Here is a 23,304-nt window from a genome sequence, read left to right as displayed (position 1 = left end):
AAGGGGGTCCCCAGGATGTTCACAATGGGCCCTGGAGACAATGGGGTGTCCCCAGGATGTCACAATGGGCCCTGGGGACAAAGAGGGTCCCCAGGATGTCACAATTGGCCCTGGGCACAAAGGGGGGTGCACATGGTGTCAAAATGGGCCCTGGGGACAAAGGGCGTCCCCAGGATGTCACAGTGGGCCCTGGGGACAAAGTGGTCCCCATGGTATCAGAATGGGCCCTGGGGACAAAGAGGAGTGCCCTGAATGTCACAATGGGCCCTGAGGACAAAGGGGGGTCCCCAGGATGTCGCAATGGGCCTTGGGGACAATGGGGGGTCCTAGGATGTCACAATGGGCCCGAGTGACAAATGGGGTCTCCATGGTGTCACAATGGGCCCTGAAGACAAAGGGGGTCCCCTGAATGTCACAATGGGCCCTGAGGACAATGGGGGTTCCTGGAACGTCACAATGGGCCCTGGGGAGAAAGGGAGGTCCCCAGGATGTCACAATGGGCCCTGGAGACAATTGGGGGTTTTGGGATGTCACGATGGGCTCTGACGACAAGGGGAGGTGCCCATGGTGTCACAATGGGTCCTCAGTGACAAGGGGGGTCCCTATAGTGTCACAATGGGCTCTGCAGACAATGGGGGGTCCTGGGATGTCACAATGGGCACCAGTGACAAAGGGGGTCCTCATGGTGCCACAATGGGCCCTGGGGAGTAAGTGGGGTCCTGGGATGTCACAATGGGTCCTGGGGACAAAGGGTGATCCTTTGATGTCACAAGGGGCCCTGGAGGCAAGGGGGTCCCCAGGATGTTACAATGGGCCCTGGGCACAAAGGGGGGTCCCCATAGTGTCACAATGGGTCCCCAGTGACAAGGGGGTCCCCACGATGCCACGATGGGCCCTGGGGACAAGAGGGGGTCCCCATGGTGTCACAATGGACCCTGGGGTCAAAGGGGGTTCCCAGGACATCACAATGGGCTCTGGGGACAATGGGGATCCTGGGACATCACAATGAGCCCTGGGGACAAGGGGGGGGTCCTGGGACGTCACAATGGGTCCTGGGGACAAAGCGGTTCCCCAGGATGTCACAATGGGCCCCGGGGACAAAGCAGGGTCCTGGGACGTCACAATGGGCCCTGGAGACAAAGGGATTCCCCAGGATGTCACAATGGGCCCTGGGGACAAAGGGGGTCCCCACAGTGTCACAATGGTCCCTGGGGACAAAGGAGATCCCCACAGTGTCACAATGGGCCCAGGGGACAAAAGGGGGACCCCAGGATGTCACAATGGGCCCAGGGGACAATGGGGGGTCCTGGGACGTTATAATGGGCCCTCGGGAAAAAGGGGTCCACATGGTGCCACAATGGGCCCTGGGGACAACGGGGGTCCCAGGATGCCACAATGGACACTGGGGACAAGGGGGTCCCCAGGATGTCACAATGGGCCCTGGGGACAACGGTGGCTCCTGGGATGTCACAATGGGCCCTGGGGACACAGGTGGTCCCCAGGATGTCACAATGGGCCCTGGGGACACAGGTGGTCCCCAGGATGTCACAATGGGCCCTGGGGACAAAGTGGGTTCCTAAGATGTCACAATGGGCACTGGGGACAAAGGGGGTCCCCATGGTGCCACAATGGGCCTTGGGGACAATGGGGTCTCCCCAGGATGTCACAATGGGCCTTGGGGACAAAGGGGTGTCCCCTGAATGTGCATAATGGGCCCTGGGGACAAAGGGTGGTCGCCGGGATGTCTCAGTGGTCCCTGGGGACAATGGGGGGTCCTGGGATGTCACAATGGGCCCCAGTGACAAAGGGGGTCTCCACGGTGTCACAATGGGCCCTGGGGATAAAGGGGGGTCTCCAGGATGTCACAATGGGCCCAAGTGATGAGTCCCCACAGTGCCACTATGGGCCCTGGAGACAAGGGGGGTCCCCAGGATGTCACGATGGGGCCTGGGGACAACGAGGGGTCCTGGGACGTCACAATGAGCCCTGGGGAAAAAGGGTGGTCCCCATGATGTCACAATGGGCACTGGAGACAGTGGGGGGTCATGGGATGTCACAATGGGCCCTGGGGACAAAGTAAGGTCCTCGGCTGTTACAATGAGCCCTGAGGACAAGGGGGGGTCCCCAGAATTTCACAATGAGCACTGGGGACAAAGTGGGGTCCTGGGATGTCAAAATGGGCCCTGGGGACAAAGGGGGTCCCTTAATTGTCACAATGGGCCCTGGGGACAAGGGGGGTCCCCACGGTGTCACAATGGGCCCTGGGGACAAAGTGGGGTCCTGGAATGTCACAATGGGCCCAGAGGACAAAGGGGGTCCCCATGGTGCCACAGTGGGCCCTGGGGACAAAGGGGGTCCTGAGACGTCACAATGGGCCCTGGGGAAAAGGCGGGGTCCCCACGGTGTCACAATGGGCCCTGGGGACAATGGGGGGTCCTGGGATGTCACAATGGGCCCCAGTGACAAAGGGGGTCCCCATGGTGCGACAACGAGCTCTGGGGATAAAGGGGGTCTCCAGGATGTCACAATGGGCCCTGGGGACAAAGGAAGTCCCCAGAATGCCACAATGGGTCCTGGAAAGAAGTGGGGTCCCCACGGTGTCACAATGGGCCTTGGGGACAAAGGGGGGTCCCCAGGATGTCACAATGGGCCCCGGGGACAAAGGGGTCCCCAGGATGTCACAATGGGTACTGGGGACAAAGGCGGGGTCCCCATGGTGTCACAATGGACCCAAGTGACAGGACGAGTCCCCACGGTACCACTATGGGCCCTGGAGACCAGGGGGTTCCCCGGATTTCACAATGGGCCCTGGGGACAAGGGGGGTCCCCAGGATGTCACAATGGTCACTGGGGACAACGAGGGGTCCTGGGATGTCACAACGAGCCCTGGGGAGAAAGGGGGGTCCCCACCCTGTCAGAAGGGACCCTGGGGACAAGGTGGGGTCCTGGGATGTCACAATGGGCCCTGGGGACAAAGGGGGTGTCCATGGTGCCACAATGGGCCCTGGGGACTGGGGGGGGGGTCCCCTCGGTGCCACGATGGGCCCTGGGGACAAAGGTGGTCCCCAGAATGTTACAATGGGCCCTGGGGACATTTGGGGTCCCCAGAATGTCACAATGGGCCCTGGGGACAATGGGGGATCCTGAGACGTCACAATGGGCCCTGGGGACAAAGTGGGTCCCCATGGTGTCACAACACCCTGGGGACAATGCAGGGTCCCCAGGATGTCACAATAGCCCCTGGGGACATTAGGGGTCCCCACGGTTTCACGATCTTAACCCTTGACACCCCCCAACTACTGGGTCCTTAGGGTTACTCCCGGGTCCCTCCTGAACTGAATCCCCGCCCGAACTCCTGGGTCTGATAGAGGGCACGAACATTTTAAGGGTTAACAAAACATAATTGGGTCCCCTCTAACGAGCCAACACTTTATGGCTGAGCCACACGAGCCCTTAGTTCAGAGCTTTAGGTGAACTCATGGTAAGGAAACCAGAACCCAGCAGTGCCAGGATCAGGAGTTTTACGGCACCAGCTGTGAACGCGAGGGGACGAGAGAACCGAGATTTACAGCAAAAAGGGGGCGCCAGGCTGGGTTCAACCGACCTGGAGCTTGGGTCCCAGTCCATTCAACACAAGGAGCCAAACCTGAGGAAGCTGAAGGAGCCTTCATCCAAAGACCCCTCCTCCAGAGCACCAGGTGGCGCCGCGCAGGCGAACAGGGGGCGTCCAGGCGGAGACTACGGCAGTGATGAGCGGGAAAGGTTCTGGATGTGTGCGGGCGCTCTGGGGTCGTTGGGACACGAGCACCTCGCTGTATTTAAACGCAGCTCCTGCCGCTCGGAGCGGCGCACGAGGGGTGGAACCATCGCTCCCCTTGCGCCCGACGGCGAAACGAACGCAGCTGCTCTGGAACCCTGCGGGGTGTGAAGGTTCATGGCTCCGGAGGCTGTAAAGTTGTTTCTGCGCCTCCGTTCCCCTCATGCCCCTCCATTCCCTTCACACCGACCCTCAATCCACCCCCCACCCGACCCCCAGCTCCCCCCAAACCCCGACCCCCAGCTCCCCCCCACCGACCCCCAAATGCCCCCCCGACCCCCAATTCCTCCCCAGACTGACCCCCAATGCCCCCTCACACCGACCCCCAAGGCCGCCCCCGCACACCAACCCCCCAGTTCCCCCCTCAAACACCGACCCCCAATCCCCCCCCGGATCCTAATTCCCCCTCGCACTGACCCCCAACGCCCCCCACACCAACCCCTAATGCCCCTCACATCGACCCCCAAATCCTCCCCAGACTGACCCCTCAAATCCTCCCCAGACCAACCCCCAACTTCCCCCCCACACCGACCCCCAATTCCCCCTCACACCGACCCCCAATGTCCCCCCCCCACACCAGACCCCAATTCCCCCCCACACCGACCCCCAATTCCCCCCCACACTGATCCCCAATGCCCCCCCACACACCGACCCCCAATTCCTCCCCAGACTGACCCCCAATGCCCCCTCACACCGACCCCCAAGGCCCCCCCTGCACTGACCCCCCCACACCGACGCCCCAATTCCCCCCTCAAACACCGACCCCCAGTGCCCCCCCACTGGACCCTAATTCCCCCTCGCACCGACCCCCAATGCCCCCCCACACACTGACCCCCAGTTCCTGCCCCCCACACCAACCCCTAATGCCCCTCACATCGACCCCCAAATCCTCCCCACACTGACCCCTCAAATCCTCCCCAGACCAACCCCCAACTTCCCCCACACCGACCCCCAATTCCCCCTCACACCGACCCCCCAAGCCCCCCCCACCGATCCTCAATTCCTCCCCACACCGACCCCCAATGTCCCGCTCACACCGACCCTCAGTTCCTCCCCCACACCGCCCCCCAATTCCCCCCTCACACCGACCCCAAATCCCCACCACCACACTGCCCCCCAAATCCCCCCCTCACACCGACCCCCAATGCCCCTCACGCCGACCCCAATTCCTCCCCCCACACCGACCCCCAATGCCCCTCACGCCGACCCCCAGTTCCCCTCACAACCTCCACCAAAACGGCGGCGCCTCCCTCTCCTCCCTCCCGCCTTTTCCCGCCACACACTCCCGGACGTGACGCCGGCGAGGGGGCGTGGCCGGCGGCGAGGGGGCGTGGCCGCGGCGCCGGCGGGCGGGAAGCGCCGGGGCGGGAAACACCGGGTGAGGAGATCGCGTCCCGTCGGGTCCCTCGTGTCCCTTCATGTCCCATCGTGTCCCCTCGTGTCCCTCGTGTCCCCTCATCGTCCCCTCGTGTCCCTCGGGGCCCCTCGTGTCCCCTCATCTCCTCAGCACCCCCACTGGAGCCCGCCCGTCCCTCCCCTCCAGGAGAGACCCCGGGGCTGGGGCGGATCCGCCATCAATCCCCCCACAGACTTTTTCTCTCTTTCATCCCCCTTTTCCCTCTTTTCCCTCTTTCCGCCGTTTTTCCCTCTTTTCCCTCTTTCCCCCCTTTTCCCTCTTCCCCCTTTTCCTCCCCTTTTTCCCTCTTTTCCCTCTTTCCCCCTTTATCCCTGTTTCCCCCCTTTTTCTCCCTTTCCCCCCTTTTTCCCTCTTCCCCCTCTTTTCCCCCTTTTTCTCCCTTTTTCCTTCTTCCCCCCCTTTTCCGCCTTTTCCCTCTTTCCCCCTTTATCCCTCTTTTCCCTCTTTCCGCCCTTTTCCCTCTTCCCCCCTTTTTCCCTCTTTTCCCTCTTTCCCCTTTATCCCTCTTTGCCCCCTTTTTCCCTCTTTTTCCTCTTCACCCCCTCTTCCCCCTCTTCCCCCTTTTTCCCTTTTCCCCCCTTTTCCCCCTTTTTCCTCTTTCCCCCCTTTTCTCCCTTTTTCCCTCTTCCCTCTTTTCCCTTCTTTCCCCCCTTTCCCTCTTCCCCCCTCTTTCCATCTTATCCCTCTTTTCCCCCTTTATCCCTGTTTCTTCCCTTTTCCCCCCCTTTCCCTCTTTCCTCGCTTTTTCCCTATTTTTCCCTCTTTCCCCCCTTTTTCCCTCTTTTCCCTCTTTCCTCGCTTTTTCCCTCTTTTTCCCTCTTTCCCCCCTTTTTCCCTCTTTCCCCCCTTTTTCCCCCTTTTCCCTCTTTCCTTGCTTTTTCCCCCTTTTCCCTCTTTCCCCCCTTTTCCCCCCTTTTCCCTTTTTCCCCCTTTTCCCTCTTTCCCCCCTTTTTCCCCCTTTCCCCCCTTTTCCCTCTTCCCCCGTTTCCCTCTCCCGTTTTCCCGTCCCTCCTCCCATTCCCGTGCAGCCCAACCCCTTCCCCCCTTTTCCCCAGAGCAGTTTTCATACAGATCCCCCCTTTCCCCCCAGCCCCGAACCCCCGGGGGTTTCTCAGCATCAGCAGCCACTTCACTCCCCCCAATTTAACTCTTTGTGTCCCTTTTCCAGGCTCTTTGGGAGCCCGGGTCTCCTGGGGCCGCTCTGGTTTTTGCTCCGGGGTGTTTGGAGCCCGGTGACCATGGACCTGTTTCCCTTGGGCGACGAGCTGCGTGGCTTTGCCCAGAGCCCCGGGCTGCTCTGCGGGGAAGCGCTGGAGCCCGACCTGGAGCCCAGTCTGAGCCTGGAGCCCGACCTGGAGCCCAACCTGAGCCTGGAGCCTGACCTGAGCCTGGAGCCCAACCTGGAGCCCAACCTGAACCTGGAGCCCATCCTGAGCCTTGAGCCTGACCTGGAGCCCAACCTGAGCCTGGAACCCAACCTAGAGCCCAACCTGAGCCTGGAGCCCAATCTGAGCCTTGAGCCCAACCTGGAGCCCAACCTGAGCCTGGTTACTAATGATCAGTATTTACCAATGACGGTCATAATTTATTAATAGTGATCAGTATTTATTAATAACAACCAGTATTTATTAATGATGGTTAGTATTTATTAATGACAATTAGTATTTATTAATAACCACCAGTATTTATTAATAACGGCCAGTATTTATTAATGGCGGTCAGTATTTCTTAATGACAATCAGTATTGATTAATGATGGTATTTATTAAGGATGATTATTATTTATTAATGATGATCAGTATTTGTTAATGGTGATCGGCATTTATTAATAATGGTTAGTATTTATTAATGACGATCAGTATTTATTAATGACCGTCACTATTAATGATGATCAGTATTGATTAATGATGGCGAGTATTTATTAATGATGATCAGTATTTATTAATAACAGTCAGTATTTATTAATGACAATCAGTATCGATTAATGATTGTGAGTATTTATTAATGATGATCAGTATTTATTAATGATGGTCAGTATTTATTAATAACGATCAGTATTTATTAGTGACGGTCACTATTTATTAATGACAATCAGTAATTATTAATGAGGGTCAGTATTTATTAATCCTTGCTATTTAACCCTTTTGGGTTGAAACCTTTGAGACCGAACGCCGATTGATTCCACCGGGCAAGCTCCACCCGCCTGGAGCTTCAGTGCCGACTACGCCATCTGTTCTAAAAGCGCCGCGGCTTTATCATGTTGATTTTTTTACCTATTTATCCTGATTTTTGTCACTTTAGCCACTTGGCGGCTGCTCCGGTTGAGGATGGCGGCGTCTCCATGTGCCGGAACCACGGGTGGTCGGTGGACGCCGAGAGGGGGCAGGTAACGGGCACCCATGGGTGCTGCTCATTGAGCGGGGATCTGAGCGAAGGCGGCGAGGGGGTTGGCGGTGCCGTCGAAGCCCTTTGCGGGGGTCGTTACCAAATTGTGCGTAACTGGATGATTTGTGAACGTCGCTGCCGATTGAGTGGAGATGACGGGGTGAGAAAACGAGAAATAGGGAATTGCTGCGGTGTAAAGATTCGCGTTGCGCGCTCCCGCCCGGTTTGGGTCGTGTTTAGCGTAGCGGGTTTTATTATCCTCGTTATATAATGGAGAAATAATTGGGAAGAGCAGTTTGCAAAGCGCTTTGATATCCTCCAGCGCCACCGACGCTCCCGGTTCCGTTTGTGCTCAGGTGCGCGACGCGGGCGATGCAAACACCGCGAAACCATCGTTGGGAGATGGAAACGGCGCCTCCGAACCCCCGACGCTGTCCAAAAACACCCCCCTGGTGATCCCGGTGTTGGTTCCAGTGACAAGGAACGAGGTGGGTGAGGAGTACTTGGATGGTTGTGCGATGATTCGGCAACCGGCGGTGCCGGAGTTGCTCGCCGGAGCACCCGTGTGTGTGTCCCTGGCTGAACCAAGGGTGCTACGTGCCCCAGAACCCCCCAAATTACACCCAAATAACGCTATGGGGACGCGCTCGGCGGCCGCTACCCCAGGGACGGGCTCTGGGAGGCTCCAGGCTCCCGCTGGGTTATTGATCTGAAATATGGAACCCGGCGATCGCCTCGAGTTGGGTGGAAGGGAGGAAGCATCAGCAGGACCGGAGGGTCCCCAGACCCCTCATTTTGGGGTTCGCCACTTGCTTTTGAGCCAAAAAAGGAGGAAAAGCAGATAAACGCCCGTGTGATTTTGTGCGTTTTCCACCTTTAACCCTTTTCTCGTTCGATGTTGCCCAGGTCACCGAAAATGAGTCTCTGGATGGGAAGATCTTGCAGCAAAAAGGCGACGGAGGCCGAAACCCCTCGTGATCCCGACACCGGGATTGAAGCGCTTTCGGCCGCCCCGCGGGGTTAATTCGGTGCGATGCGGATGTCCCCACGTAGCGCTTTGGGGGGAACACCCCGCTTTATGGTTGTGGTTTACGGGGGGTTTATCTCAACCCGGGCCGAGCGATCCCGGTGTAAAACCGCCCGGTGAACCCGGTTTGGGTTCGGCGTCCCCTCGCTGGTTTGTGGTGGCAAACGCAGAGCTTGTGCTCCCCAAAAACCCCCAAAATGGGTGATTTTGTGGAATATGGGATGGAAACAACCCCCCCAGGGTTTCGCTGTGATATCGGGTGTAAAAACCACCCGAGTGCTGCGATCGACTGCAAAACCCCATTGGGATGATCCATCAGCGACCGATTTCACCAAAACGATGGGAATTGGGACAATTTGTGGTTGTGACGCCAAGGAACGGTCTCGGCACGATGATTTTGATCCTGAGCGTTGCTTTTCCCCTCTATTTCTCAATATCCCGCAGGCAGAATGGACGGCGACTTGGGATTGTGCCTGGTGAAGGACGCCCCCAAAATCAGCGTCCGGCCGTGAGTCCCCAAACCACCAAAAACGGGCGCAAAACGGGTGCGTCGCGCTTTTCCTGCCCCTCGTTTGGCCCGCCAGGACCCATTGACGTCCATTCCGAACGGAACACGAGGCGCTGATGTCACCGGCGGCGCTGATGTCGCGGCGGAACCCCGGCAACGCTTTGTTGTTCCGAGCCCTCGCAGGGCGTCTCTCCCACTCTGCCGCGTCTCGGAGCGAATCCCTGTGGTTTTCGGCCGAACCGCGCGGTTTCGGTGCCGATCGGAGCACGATGATGCCGTGAGCGCTCAGAACGCCCCCGTCCCCCCCGCCGCGCCGCCGCGGTCCCCGTCACCGCCTCCCGTCCCCTCTCCAGGCAGATCAACGTGGGGAGCGGCTTCCAGGCGGAGCTGCCGGCCCTGCGCGACCCAGCGCAGGCGCAGCAGGACGAGGAGCGCGCGGAGCTGGTCTGGAAGCCCTGGGGGGACATGGACACCGACCCGCAGGCGCCCGACCCAGGTATCGCACGCATTGGGTGCCTGGCCCACCCCACCTGGGCCCCGGGGGGGTCGTCGCTGCTCTTGGGGCTCCCAACGCTGCCTTTTGGGTAGAAATAGTGACGTTTCTCCGTGTGTTTCTTGCTCTCCGCTCCACCTGGTTGGCTCGTTTTCCGCTGTCCCGTATTGCGCCTTTTGTCCCCAAAACCCAACTTTTCCTTCTCGTATCGTACCCATTATCATGTCGCACCTTTTCTTGACCAACCCCAACGTTTCCATTGTCCTATCGCACCTTTTCTTGACAAAACCCAACTTTTCCTTGTTGTAGCGCGTCTTTTCTTGACATAAACCCAACTTTTCCTTCTCGTATCGTACCCATTGTTGTATCGCACCTTTTCTTGACGAAACCTGACGTTTCCATTGTCCTATCGCATCTTTTCTCAACAAAACCCAACTTTTCCTTGTCTTCTCACATCTTTTCTTGACAGAACCCAACGTTTCTGTTGTCCTATTGCATCTTTTCTTGACATACACCCAACTTTTCCTTGTCCTATTGCGTCTTATCTTGACCAACTCCAACTTTTCCTTGACCTATCGTGTCTTTTCTTGATAAAAGCCAACTTTTCCTTGTCCTATTGTCTTTTCTTGACATAAACCCAACGTTTCCATTGTCCTATCACGTCTTTTCTCAACAAAACCCAACTTTTCCTTGTCCTATTGCACCTTTTCTTGACAAACCCAACTTTTCCTTGTCCTATCGTGTCTTTTCTTGACATAAACCCAACTTTTGCTTGTCCTATCGTGTCTTTTCTTGACAAAACCCAACGTTTCCATTGTCCTATCACGTCTTTTCTCAACAAAACCCAACTTTTCCTTGTCCTATTGCACCTTTTCTTGACAAACCCCAACATTTCCTTTATCATATCGCATCTTTTCTTGACCAACTCCAACTTTTCCTTGAATCGTACCCATTGTCGTATTACGCTTTTCCTTGAAAAACCCCAGCTTTTCCTTGTTGGATCCCATATTTCCACCCCCAAACCCCAACACCCCCATGTCACATCCCCCTTTCCCCAAACCCCAACATCCCCATGTCACATCCCCCTTTCCCCAAACCCCAACACCCCCATGTCACATCCCCCTTTCCCCAAACCCCAACACCCCCATGTCACATCCCCCTTTCCCCAAACCCCAACACCCCCATGTCACATCCCCCTTTCCCCAAACCCCAACACCCCCATGTCACATCCCCCTTTCCCCAAACCCCAACACCCCCATGTCACATCCCCCTTTCCCCCAACACCCCCATGTCACATCCCCCTTTCCCCCAACACCCCCATGTCACATCCCCCTTTCCCCCAACACCCCCATGTCACATCCCCCTTTCCCCAAACCCCAACACCCCCATGTCACATCCCCCTTTCCCCAAACCCCAACACCCCCATGTCACATCCCCCTTTCCCCCCCAAACCCCAACATCCCCACCTCATATCACCCCATTTCCCCCCTGAACCCCAACATCCCCATGTCCCATCACCCCGTTTCCCCCACCCCGTGTCGGTTGCAGTGTTGACCCTGCTGTCCATGGCAAGCTCCAGCACCATCCCCGGGAGCTCCAGCACCGTCCCCGGGAGCTCCAGCGCCATCCCCAGGAGCTCCAACGCCATCCTCGGGAGCTCCAGTGCCGTCCCTGGGAGCTCCAGTGCCATCCTCGGGAGCTCCAGTGCCATCCCTGGAAACTCCAGCGCCATCCCCAGGAGCTCCAACGCCATCCCCGGGAGCTCCAGTGCCATCCCTGGGAGCTCCAGTGCCATCCCCAGGAGCTCCAGTGCCATCCCCGGGAGCTCCAGTGCCATCCCCGGGAGCTCCAGTGCCATCCCTGGGAGCTCCAGTGCCATCCTCGGGAGCTCCAGTGCCATCCCTGGAAACTCCAGTGCCATCCCCAGGAGCTCCAGTGCCATCCCCGGGAGCTCCAGTGCCATCCCTGGGAGCTCCAGTGCCATCCCTGGAAACTCGAGCGCCATCCCCGGGAGCTCCAGTGCCATCCTCGGGAGCTCCAGTGCTGTTCCTGGGAGTTCCAGTGCCGTCCCCGGGAGCTCCAGTTCCATCCCTGGGAGCTCCAGTGCTGTTCCTGGGAGCTCCAGTGCCGTCCCCGGGAGCTCCAGTGCCATCCTCGGGAGCTCCAGTGCCATCCTCGGGAGCTCCAGTGCTGTCCCCGGGAGCTCCAGTGCCGTCCCCGGAAGCTCCAGTGCCATCCTCGGGAGTGTGTGTGAAGATTGAGGAGAAAGCAGCTGAAATGGAGATGCCGGAGCCAGAGCCGCAGGCCGGGACTGAGCCACCACCAAAGTGCCTGAATATTGAGGAGAAACCAGCTAAAATGGAGATTGTGGTGCCAGCACCAGAGCCACCGGCCGGGACCGAGCCGCCCCCAAAATGCGTTAAAATTGAGGAGAAAGCAGCTGAAATGGTGATTGTGGCACTGGAGCTGCAGGTGGGGACCAAGCCGCCCCCAAAATGCTTTGAAATCAAGGAGAAACCAGGTGAAATGGCGATGCCGGAGTCGGAGCTGCAAGCTGGGATGGAGCCGCCCCCAAAGCGCCTGAAAATTGAGGAGGAACCAGCCGAAACGGTGATTGCGGCACCGGAGCTGCAGGACGGGACCGAGCCACCACCAAAATACCTGAAAATTGAGGAGGAACCAGCCGAAACGGTGATTGCGGCACCAGAGCCACGGGCCGGGACCGAGCCGCCCCTGAAGCACTTGGAAATTGAGAAACCAACCGAAATGGCGATTGTGACGCCGGAACCGCCGGCTGAGACCGAGCCACCACCAAAATGCATGAAAATAGAGGAGAAACCAACCGAAATGGCGATGCTGGAGCCGCAGGCCGGGACCAAGCCACCCCTGAAGCGCTTAAGAATTGAAGGGGAACCAGCCGAAATGGTGATCCCGGAGCCGCAGGCCGGGACCGAGCCGCCCCTGAAGCACTTTAAAATTGAGGAGAAACCAGCTGAAATGGTGATTGCAGCGCTGGTGCTGGAGCCGCAGGCCGGGACCAAGCAGCCCCCAAAACGCTGGAGAATTGAGGACAAACCATCCGAAATGGCGATGCCGGAGCCGCAAGCCGGGACCGAGCCGCCCCCGAAGCGCCTTAAAATCGAGGAACCAGCCGAAATGGGGATCGCGGCGCCGGAGCAGCGCCCGGGGTAGGTTTGCGCCCTCAGGAAACCCCCGCGCCGAAACCACCGTCGGCTTTCCCACCGGACGGCGCATCCAGAGGGGGATTTTTGGGGAGAAAAGGGGTGAATCTGCGCGTGTGTTTGAAGAAGCGACCGCGGGGGGTTTGGTTTCTCGGCATCGGGTTTGATGGGAAGAGCTGGCGCCCGATCGTCATCTCCGGCACCAGGGGGCGCACGGAACGGGGCCGGAATTGGGCTGAAATCCTGTGAGATTGGGAAAAAACGCCGCTGTGAGATCAACGGGCAGCGGCTGCTCGCGGTGGGAAGAACCGGAAAGGGAAATGGTGGCAAAATGGTGCCGTAAAGCGCCCGGATCTGAGCCAAGAAACAGGGGTTTTGGTGTTTTTCTTTCTATTTAATGCGCTTTCTGCTTTGCTTAATAAACTGGGTTCTGGAATGAGTTGAAGTTCGTTAATGCAGCGATTTGTGACAACGGGGGGGTTGAGTTGTTTGATTAATGAAATGTTAATTAAGGGTCTTGTCACACCAGGAGGGATGGAAGGGGGATTTATTTTGGGAGGTCTTGAGATTTATTGCTGTCACGATACCGGGGCCGTCGGTGCCACCCATTGCGATACCGGGGCTGTCGGTGCCACCCATCGCGATACCAGGGCCGTCGGTGCCACCCATCGCGCTACCAGGACCATCGTTGCTGCCCATCACGATACTGGGGCTGTCGTCACTGCTGTTGTGACGATACCAGCGCTGTTGTTGCCACCTGTCGCGATACCAGGACCATCAGTGCTCCCTATTGCGATACCGGGGCCGTCGGTGCCGCCCTTCGCGATACCGGGGTCGTTGTTGCTGCCCATTGCGATACCAGGGCTGTTGGTGCCACCCATCGCGATACCGGTGCTGTCGGTGCTGCCGTCGCAATACCGGGACCGTCAGTGCTGCCCATCACGATACTGGAGCTGTTGGTTCTGCCCATCACGATACCAGGGCCCCTGTCACTGCCCATCACAATATCAGGGCCGTCGGTGCTGCCGTCGCAATACCAGCTCCATCACTGCTGCCCGTCGCGATACCGGGGCTGTCGGTGCTGCTGTCGCGATACCGGGGCTGTCGGTGCCATCCGTCGTGATACCGGGGCTGTTGGTGCTGCTGTTGCGATACCGGGGCCGTCGGTGCTGCTGTCGCGATACCGGGGCTGTTGTCGCTGCCCAACGGTGAGAGGAAAGCTGCGCTTGGAAGGGATTTCCTGTCCAGAGTCCTCATCGTCTTGGCCATGCACAGCACAGTGAGATGTTCCCCATCGGAACAGAAACGGTAACTGGGGTCTGTGGAGAGCGCAGGGGGTAAAAGGGGTCTGGGAGGAAACTGCCTGAGGAAAAGTGAGACATCCCTTTTCCCTCTGTTTTAGAAACCCCAGCCAACTCGAGAGCATCTTGGGAGGGGTCGAGCTGCACTTACCCACAGAGGACACAGCAGCTGGAGGAAGCCAGGAGAGATCGGCGTGGAGAGGACGAGCGCAAGGAGGCTGCAAAAGGGAGAGGAAAGAAATCAGTGCCGCGGCCACTGCTGTTGCTGGGATGGGAGACGTGAGGGCCTGGGGAGCTGCGGTGGGGCAGCCGGGGCTGGCAGAGCAGCCCCACGCACCCCTCAGTAGGATGGGAATGAAGAATATGAGGAGCAAAAGTAAGAAAACTCATGGGCTAAGATAAAAAAAACCAAGTGAGATAAGTAATTGAAAGAGGAAGAGAGAATAAAACGCAAGGCGTGATGCTCCCACAAGCACAGGGAGATCCCGCAGACCCCGAGCGATGGCTGCCCTGCAACCCCCTTCCCTCCCTTCTTACTGATGAGCACCATGTTAGGGCGCTGTTGGTGCCACCCATCGCGATACCGGGGCTGTCGGTGCCACCCATCGCGATACCGGGGCTGTCGGTGCCACCCATCGCGATACTGGGGCTGTCGGTGCCACCCATCGCGATACCGGGGCTGTCGGTGCCACCCATCGCGATACTGGGGCTGTTGGTGCCACCCATCGCGATACCGGGGCTGTCGGTGCCACCCATCGCGATACCGGGGCCGTTGGTGCCACCCATCGCGATACCGGGGCCGTTGGTGCCACCCATCGCAATACCAGGGCTGTCGGTGCCACCCATCGCGATACCGGGGCGATACCGGCCCCTCCTGGGGCAGCAGGGGTCCAGTACCAGCACGGTTTGGGGGTGGACCCGCTGGAAAGCAGCTCTGCGAGAAGGACTTGGGAGTTCTGGGTGACATCAGGTTGGCCACAAGTCACCAATGTGTCCTTGTGGTCACGAGGCCGAGGGTACCTGGGGGATATTTATTAAGAAGAGTGTGAGCAGCAGGTGAGAGAGGTGAATCCTCCCCCTCTGCTCCACCCTGGGGAAGCTGCATCTGCAGTTCTGGGTCCAGTTCTGGGCTCCCCAGTTGAAGAAGGACAAGGAGTTACTGGAGGGAGTCCAGTGGAGGGACACAGAGATGCTGAGGGGTCTGGAGCATCATTCTGATCAGGAGAGACTGAGAGAGATGGGGCTGTTGAGCTGGAGAAGAGAAGCTGAGAGGGATGTGATCAATGGGATCAATATCTCAGGTGGGTGTCAGGATGGAGCAGACTCTGTTCAGTGGTGCCCAGCGCCGGGGTGAGGGGCAACGGGCACAGACTGAAACAGAGGAGGCTCCATCTGAACGTAAGGAGAAACTTGCTTGCTGGGAGGTGCCAGAGCCCGGCCCAGGCTGCCCAGAGCGGGTGTGGAGTCTCCTTCTGTGAGACATTCAGACCCCTGGGATCCTGTGTGATCTGCTCTGGGACCCCGCGGGAGCAGGGGGGTTGGACTGGGGGATCTCCAGAGGTCCCTTCATCCCAAACCAGAATGGGGTTCTGAGGGAAGGGGAGGGAAGGAAGGGGAGGGAAGGAAGGGGAGGGAAGGAAGGGGAGGGAAGGAAGGGGAGGGAAGGAAGGGGAGGGAAGGAAGGGGAGGGAAGGAAGGGGAGGGAAGGAAGGGGAGAGAAGAGAAGCCTCCGGGGAGACCCCATTGTGTCCCACGTTGGGCACATCTCCAGGACCGCCACGGCAACGCATTTTCAGCCCACTTGGTCCTGTCCTGAGAATTCAGATTTGCGGTTGACAGGACAGAACTAACTCCATCAGCTCAGCCAAGAAATGGATTCATTTCATGAATATACAGAATTCTATATGAATATATAGAATATGTGAATATGAATATATATTAATTACCTATGGAGGAGAGGAGGAGATGGAAAGGGAGAGGGAGATGGAGAGAGGATGATGAAGACAGGAGGGAAGATGGGATCAAAAAACAGAAAGGAGAGAGGAAGAAAGAAGAGGTGACAGCAGGGAAAGAGACTTGAGAGGGGTATAAGGCAGAAAAAGGGGGAAATGACGAAGGAAAGGAAAAGAAGAGGGGAGGAAATGAGAAAAAAGATACCTGTATGGGAGGAGCAGCAGGGGAGGATGAGACGCTCGCCCAGCAGCATCACGAGGCTGTGACCAGCACGGCACCAGGACCCAGGGGCTCCTCAGGGCTCCGTGCCGGCCTGTCCAGGAGAGCAGCGAGCGCCTGCTGGCCGCGTCCTGCCCGCTGGCTCCGTCCTGCCCAGTGTTCCTGAACCACGTTCTCCAGCCGCCTGACACGAGCTGGGCGATCAGCGGGGCGGGAGGTGCTGGTGATGAAGGAGAAGGTGCGGAGCACAGCCGGGAGGGAGCTCGGGGGAAGCCGGATGTGGCATCTCGGGGCTGTCGTCGTGTTTTCGGGATCTTTTCCTTCCCACGTGCCCTCGATCACCTCTTTGCCCCAGGAACCGTCGTCCACCTCGCGCTGGGGGACATCAGTGGCCGTTCTCTCCCTTCCCTCGGGCGCCTTCCTCCCAGCGAGTGACGAAGAGGATCAGCAGCAGCACGGTCCTTGACTCTTGGCCCCATTTCCCACGGGATCCAGCCCTCCCTTTCCGTTTTCCCTCGGCTCCCATCACGGCCGTGACCAACCCAGAGGTGTCGATCGTCTGGTGCCCTGCAGCAAAACGGCCGGGAAGGGACGAGGGACATCAGGCGCAGGAAGGTGGTTTCCACAGCTTCCCCTTGCGCCAGAGCTGGGACGGTATCAGTGTCTGGAGTTACTTTTGCTTTCTCGGAGAGAACGCGGACAATGAGACGTCGACATCAACACCTCGTGAATGCATTGAGCTTTCTGTATCGCTTTACTCAGCGTGACCGTAGATAAGGGCAGCAGCGAACAGTCACTGAAGCTTAAAGAACGTTTTTAAAATAAGCAGCAAGGCCTCACATTTGTTCTGAAGCTTTTATTTTCAGGGTATAACACTGTTCAAGGGTCACTTCGGAATGACTTAGAAGCTGCAGAGGACTCAAGGGCCCATCTCAAGATGCACCAACGTCCAGGTAAAACATTTGGTTTGGAACGAAGAACAGAAATGGTTTCCTTCTCCCTTCTTCCCTCCAACAGAGCAGAGGCCACAAGCGAGGCCCCCGCTGAGCCGAGACGTGATCCACGTAATCCTGCGGCTTTCGAGCGGGGCTGTTCCGACGGGACACAGGGTGCTGGTTTCCAGCTGCAGGAGGGAGGTTCAGGGGGGACATGAGGAAGGAACTGAAACCAATCGTTGGTTCATTGCTTTAGGCCCTGCTGAACGGAGCCTCTGAGAAGGAGCTGGGGCTGAGCTGGGGCTGTGAAACAGAGGGAAAAGGGATGTTTCACTCTTCCCCTCACAAAGTTCCCCGCCAGCCTCCAAATTCTTCTTGATCTCAGGGACCCCCCAGGGATCCCAGAAACCACTGAGACCCCCCCACACCCACTCGCAAGAACCCCTGGGACCCCCCCAAACCCAGGTTTCCCCCTTTCTCCTCTCCAGCCCCCCAGGGACCTCACAACCCACCCAGGACCCCCGAGGGGCAGCTGCATGGGGGGGGGCTCTGACACCCCAAAAGTGATGGGGCGCATGGGGTGATGTGGACCCCCCTGTGGTGGTTTGGGGGTCCCCGAGTTGCCGTTCCCCCCACTTTAGAGTTTTTGTACAAATTGTCTCTATATTCGTAGCTGGGGGAAAAAGCGCCCCCTCCCCAGTGCTGCTCCCACAAACCTGGGGGGGCCTGGGCGGGTCCTCTGGGTCCCCCCCACTGGCACGGGGGGAAAGGAAAGGATTTAGCACAGAAATCACAGCATCACAGTATGTTTGGGATTGGAAGGGACCTTAAAAGCTCATCCAGTGCAATCCCCCATGCAGCAGGAACACCCAGCTGAGGTTCCACAGGAAGGGGTCCAGGCGGGTTTGAATGTCTGCAGAGAAGGAGACTCCACAACCCCCTGGGCAGCCTGGGCCAGGCTCTGTTACCCTCACTGAGAAGAAGTTCTTTCTCAAATTTAAGTGGAACCTCTTGTGTTCCAGCTTGATCCCATTGCCCCTTGTCCTATCATTGTTTGCCACTGAGAAGAGCCCGGCTCCATCCTCCTGGCACTCACCCTTTATATATTTATAAACATTAATAAGGTCACCCCTCAGTCTCCTCTTCTCCAAACTAAAGAGCCCCAGCTCCCTCAGCCTTTCTTCATAAGGGAGGTGCTCCACTCCCTTCAGCATCTTGGTGGCTGCGCTGGACTCTCTGCAGCAGTTCCCTGTCCTTCTGGAGCTGAGGGGCCACAACTGGACACAATATTCCAGGTGTGGTCTCCCCAGGGCAGAGCAGAGGGGCAGGAGAACCTCTCTGACCTACTGACCACCCCCTTCTAACCCACCCCAGGTCCCATTGGCTTCCTGGCCACAAGGGCCCAGTGCTGGCTCATGCTCACCCTGCTGTCCCCAGGACCCCCAGCTCCCTTTCCCCTACCCTGCTCTCTAACAGCTCATTCCCAGCCTATACTGACCCTGGGGTTGTTCCTGCCCAGATGCAGCACTCTGCACTTCCCCTTGTTAAATCTCACCAGGTTATCCCCCCCCAGCTCTCCAGCCTGTCCAGGTCTCTGATGGCAGCACAGCTTCCAGGGTCACCCGCTCCTCCCAGCTTGGTGTCCCCAGCAAACTCGCTGACAGTCACTCAATTCCCTCATCCGAATCGTTAACGAATATATTGAATAATATTGGCCCCTGAGGCCCTGCACTGGATCCAGGCCTCAACCGGACTCTGCCCATTGACCACCACTCTCTGGCTTCTCCCTCTCAGCCAGTTTGCACCCCCCACTCCCCACTGCCCAGAGCACCCCTCCCCAGCTCAGCTGTGCGGATGCTGTGCAGACGGTGTCAGAGGCTTTGCTGAAGCCCAGGGAGCCCACACCCACCGCCCGCCCCCTCCATCCACCCGGGTACGTTCCCATGAACGGCGACGGGGTTGGTGGGGATGAACTGAGATGAATCAAGAGATTGAGCCACGCGCTCAGAGCGATATCGGCTGTTCAACCGCTCAGTCACCGCATTTTTAAATTACAGAATGTAGATCACAGGGGTTTAATTACGGGAAATATTTAACTGTTTAATGATGGATTTTTAATGCGGAGAGGGACCAATGAAGTGGGGTTTAAGCACCACTGCCTCTGACGGACGTTTAATCCCAAGAAATTTAATGGGAAATTAATTTAATTTGAAATGTTCTTTATCAAACTGTTCAGGTCACTTCTGAGATACAAAAAGTTTTTAAAGCAAAACATTAATCCCAGTAAATTTCCAACAACGCTCCCTTCCGTGAAACCAAAATTCAACAAAAACCTCTAAGAAACGTCAACATTTGTTGGTTTTTAGTTAACGCTCAAATGTCGCGTTTAATGTTACACATTTAATTTATACACTGGAGGCCTCGGTGCGGGGGGGCTGGGGGGAGGGTGTGTTAAAGGGACATTGGGGGGCACATTTGGGGCTGTTTTGGGGTCAAAAAGGGGCATTGAGGTTCAGGGGGACTTGAGGGAGTCGCGGGGGGCGGGGACCGATCGGGGGGGCGGGGGGAGCCCCGCAGGGGGATTTGCTGGGGGAGGCAGGGTCAGCAGGGCCTCCCCTCCCCCGCAAAGGGACCCAGGGCCCCCCAAACCTGGTCCCTCCTGCCGGCTGCACCCCAACCCCCACAGCTCCCCTGCACCCCCAGACCCGCCCCGCGCCCCCCACAACCCCCCGCAACAACCAAATCCGGCCCCGCCGCTCACCCGGGACCGAACTGGCGGCGATCACGGTCCCAGCGCCTTGTGAGGAGGATTTTCAACCGCGGAACTGCGGGGGCGACCAGCGGGACCCCCCCACTGCCGCCAGAGGGCAACACGGCGACCGCCCGGGGGCAACACGGCGACCGCCCGGGGGCAACACGGCGACCGCCCGGCCCCGGCCAGCGGGGCCGCAGCCCCGGGCCCCCCGCCCGCCCCCGCAGCCGCTGCAGCCGCAGGACCCGCCCGTGGCAGCGGCGCTCCGGCGGCAGCAGGGGACGAACCGCCACGGCCGGGCCGCCGCTCCCGGGGCGGGCTGCATGGTCACGCCCCCGGCACCGCCATTGGCCACACAGCCGGCCCGTCACCGTCCCTCGCACCCGTCCCGAGCCGCCATTGGCCTGGAGGCGGCCTCCTGATGCCCATTGACTGTGCCGCTTCCAGCGGGAAGTCCCTCCCCTTCCCGACACGGCTCAGCGCCTGCGCAGTGCAGCCCCCGCGCAGCCCCGCGGTGGCGCCGTCGCCCGTTGCGGGCTCTCGCTGCTGTTTAATCCAATTCTTTAATTGTGTTCTTTAAACGCGGGTTCATGAGAGCACAAGCGAAACAGTGCTGGGTGCGCGGGAGATTCGCTCGGCCCAACACGCACACCTTTAACAACAGGAAGTGTGTTAATTACAGTAAGTGTTCATAATGACCCCAGAACTGTGCATGTTCATGAGGTGATCTCAGAACCGTTTCCACAGCCCTGAGCCCCCTGTTCTCCTGCGCAGTGGCACTGGGTGCATTTGAGGAGGGGTCCTTGGGGTCTTTGGATGAAGGCTCCTCAGCCTCCTCACAGTGGGCTTTGCCCCTTTGGCTCATTGTGAGGAACTGGTGGGACCCAAGCGGCCAAGGCGGTTGAACCCGGCCTGGCGCCCCCTTTTTGCTGGAAATCTTGGCGATCTCGTCTCCTCAAGGTTGCAGCTGGTGCCGTGAAACTTCTGATCTCGGCATTTGATGAAGTTCAGCCGCAGGTGTTAGTGACGGGATCGGTTTTACAAGGTGTTCCCTTCTGGAACAGGTATGGGATGGGCCTTGGCTGGCTCTGCCCTGGGTACCACTGATCTGTTACAGTTGGATCCCTGGGTATCACTGACCTGTTACAGTTGGATCCCTGGGTATCACTGATCTGTTACAGCTGGATCCCTGGGTATCACTGACCTGTTACAGTTGGATCCCTGGGTATCACTGATCTGTTACAGCTGGATCCCTGGGTATCACTGACCTGTTACAGTTGGATCCCTGGGTATCACTGATCTGTTACAGCTGGATCCCTGGGTGTCACTGACCTGTTACAGTTGGATACCTGGGTATCACTGACCTGTTACAGCTGGATCCCTGGGTGTCACTGATCTGTTACAGTTGGATCCCTGGGTATCACTGACCTGTTACGGTTGGATCCCTGGGTATCACTGACCTGTTACGGTTGGATCCCTGGGTATCACTGATCTGTTACGGCTGGATCCCTGGGTATCACTGATCTGTTACGGTTGGATCCCTGGGTGTCACTGATCTGTTACAGTTGGATCCCTGGGTGTCACTGATCTGTTACGGTTGGATCCCTGGGTATCACTGATCTGTTACAGTTGGATCCCTGGGTGTCACTGATCTGTTACGGTTGGATCCCTGGGTATCACTGATCTGTTACGGTTGGATCCCTGGGTATCACTGATCTGTTACCGTTGGATCCCTGGGTATCACTGATCTGTTACGGTTGGATCCCTGGGTATCACTGACCTGTTACGGTTGGATCCCTGGGTATCACTGATCTGTTCGGTTGGATCCCTGGGTATCACTGATCTGTTACAGTTGGATCCCTGGGTGTCACTGATCTGTTACAGTTGGATCCCTGGGTGTCACTGATCAGTTACAGTTGGATCCCTGGGTATCACTGATCTGTTACAGTTGGATCCCTGGGTGTCACTGATCTGTTGCAGTTGGATCCCTGGGTATCACTGATCTGTTACAGCTGGATCCCTGGGTATCACTGACCTGTTACAGTTGGATCCCTGGGTATCACTGATCTGTTACAGTTGGATCCCTGGGTATCACTGATCTGTTACGGTTGGATCCCTGGGTATCACTGACCTGTTACAGTTGGATCCCTGGGTATCACTGATCTGTTACAGTTGGATTCCTGGGTATCACTGATCTGTTACGGTTGGATCCCTGGGTATCACTGATCTGTTACGGTTGGATCCCTGGGTATCACTGATCTGTTACGGTTGGATCCCTGGGTATCACTGATCTGTTACAGTTGGATCCCTGGGTATCACTGATCTGTTACGGTTGGATCCCTGGGTATCACTGATCTGTTACGATTGGATCCCTGGGTATCACTGACCTGTTACAGTTGGATCCCTGGGTATCACTGATCTGTTACGGTTGGATCCCTGGGTATCACTGACCTGTTATGGTTGGATCCCTGGGTATCACTGACCTGTTACGGTTGGATCCCTGGGTATCACTGATCTGTTACAGTTGGATCCCTGGGTGTCACTGATCTGTTACGGTTGGATCCCTGGGTATCACTGACCTGTTACAGTTGGATCCCTGGGTATCACTGACCTGTTACAGTTGGATCCCTGGGTATCACTGATCTGTTACGGTTGGATCCCTGGGTATCACTGACCTGTTACAGCTGGATCCCTGGGTATCACTGATCTGTTACGGTTGGATCCCTGGGTATCACTGATCTGTTACGGTTGGATCCCTGGGTGTCACTGATCTGTTACAGCTGGATCCCTGGGTATCACTGATCTGTTACGGTTGGATCCCTGGGTATCACTGACCTGTTACGGTTGGATCCCTGGGTATCACTGATCTGTTACAGTTGGATCCCTGGGTATCACTGATCTGTTACGGTTGGATCCCTGGGTGTCACTGATCTGTTACAGCTGGATCCCTGGGTATCACTGATCTGTTACAGCTGGATCCCTGGGTGTCACTGATCTGTTACAGTTGGATCCCTGGGTATCACTGACCTGTTACAGTTGGATCCCTGGGTATCACTGATCTGTTACAGCTGGATCCCTGGGTATCACTGATCTGTTACAGCTGGATCCCTGGGTATCACTGACCTGTTACGGTTGGATCCCTGGGTATCACTGACCTGTTACGGTTGGATCCCTGGGTATCACTGACCTGTTACAGTTGGATCCCTGGGTATCACTGATCTGTTACAGTTGGATCCCTGGGTATCACTGATCTGTTACGGTTGGATCAGTGGGTGTCACTGATCTGTTACAGTTGGATCCCTTGGTATCACTGACC

General features: G+C 57.5%; 1 long non-coding RNA gene across 2 annotated transcripts; it reads right to left on the bottom strand.

Annotated features, from left to right (window-relative positions):
• Nucleotides 1-14,264: 14,264 nt before the first annotated feature.
• Nucleotides 14,265-20,304, bottom strand: LOC139829210 (uncharacterized). 2 transcript variants are annotated; one of them, XR_011741594.1, is made up of 3 exons: nt 19,998-20,304; nt 16,287-17,539; nt 14,265-14,347 (listed from the first exon to the last, which is right to left on the bottom strand). It is a non-coding gene; the product is annotated as an uncharacterized lncRNA (long non-coding RNA). The 2 variants fall into 2 exon arrangements; XR_011741595.1 differs by lacking the exon at nt 19,998-20,304 and adding an exon at nt 19,174-19,282.
• Nucleotides 20,305-23,304: the final 3,000 nt, after the last annotated feature.

Source organism: Patagioenas fasciata, chromosome 16, assembly GCF_037038585.1.
Source record: "Patagioenas fasciata isolate bPatFas1 chromosome 16, bPatFas1.hap1, whole genome shotgun sequence".
NCBI classification, from domain to species: domain Eukaryota; kingdom Metazoa; phylum Chordata; class Aves; order Columbiformes; family Columbidae; genus Patagioenas; species Patagioenas fasciata.
The sequence above is the reverse complement of the archived record's forward strand: the minus strand, read 5'-3'. Positions and strand labels throughout refer to the sequence as shown.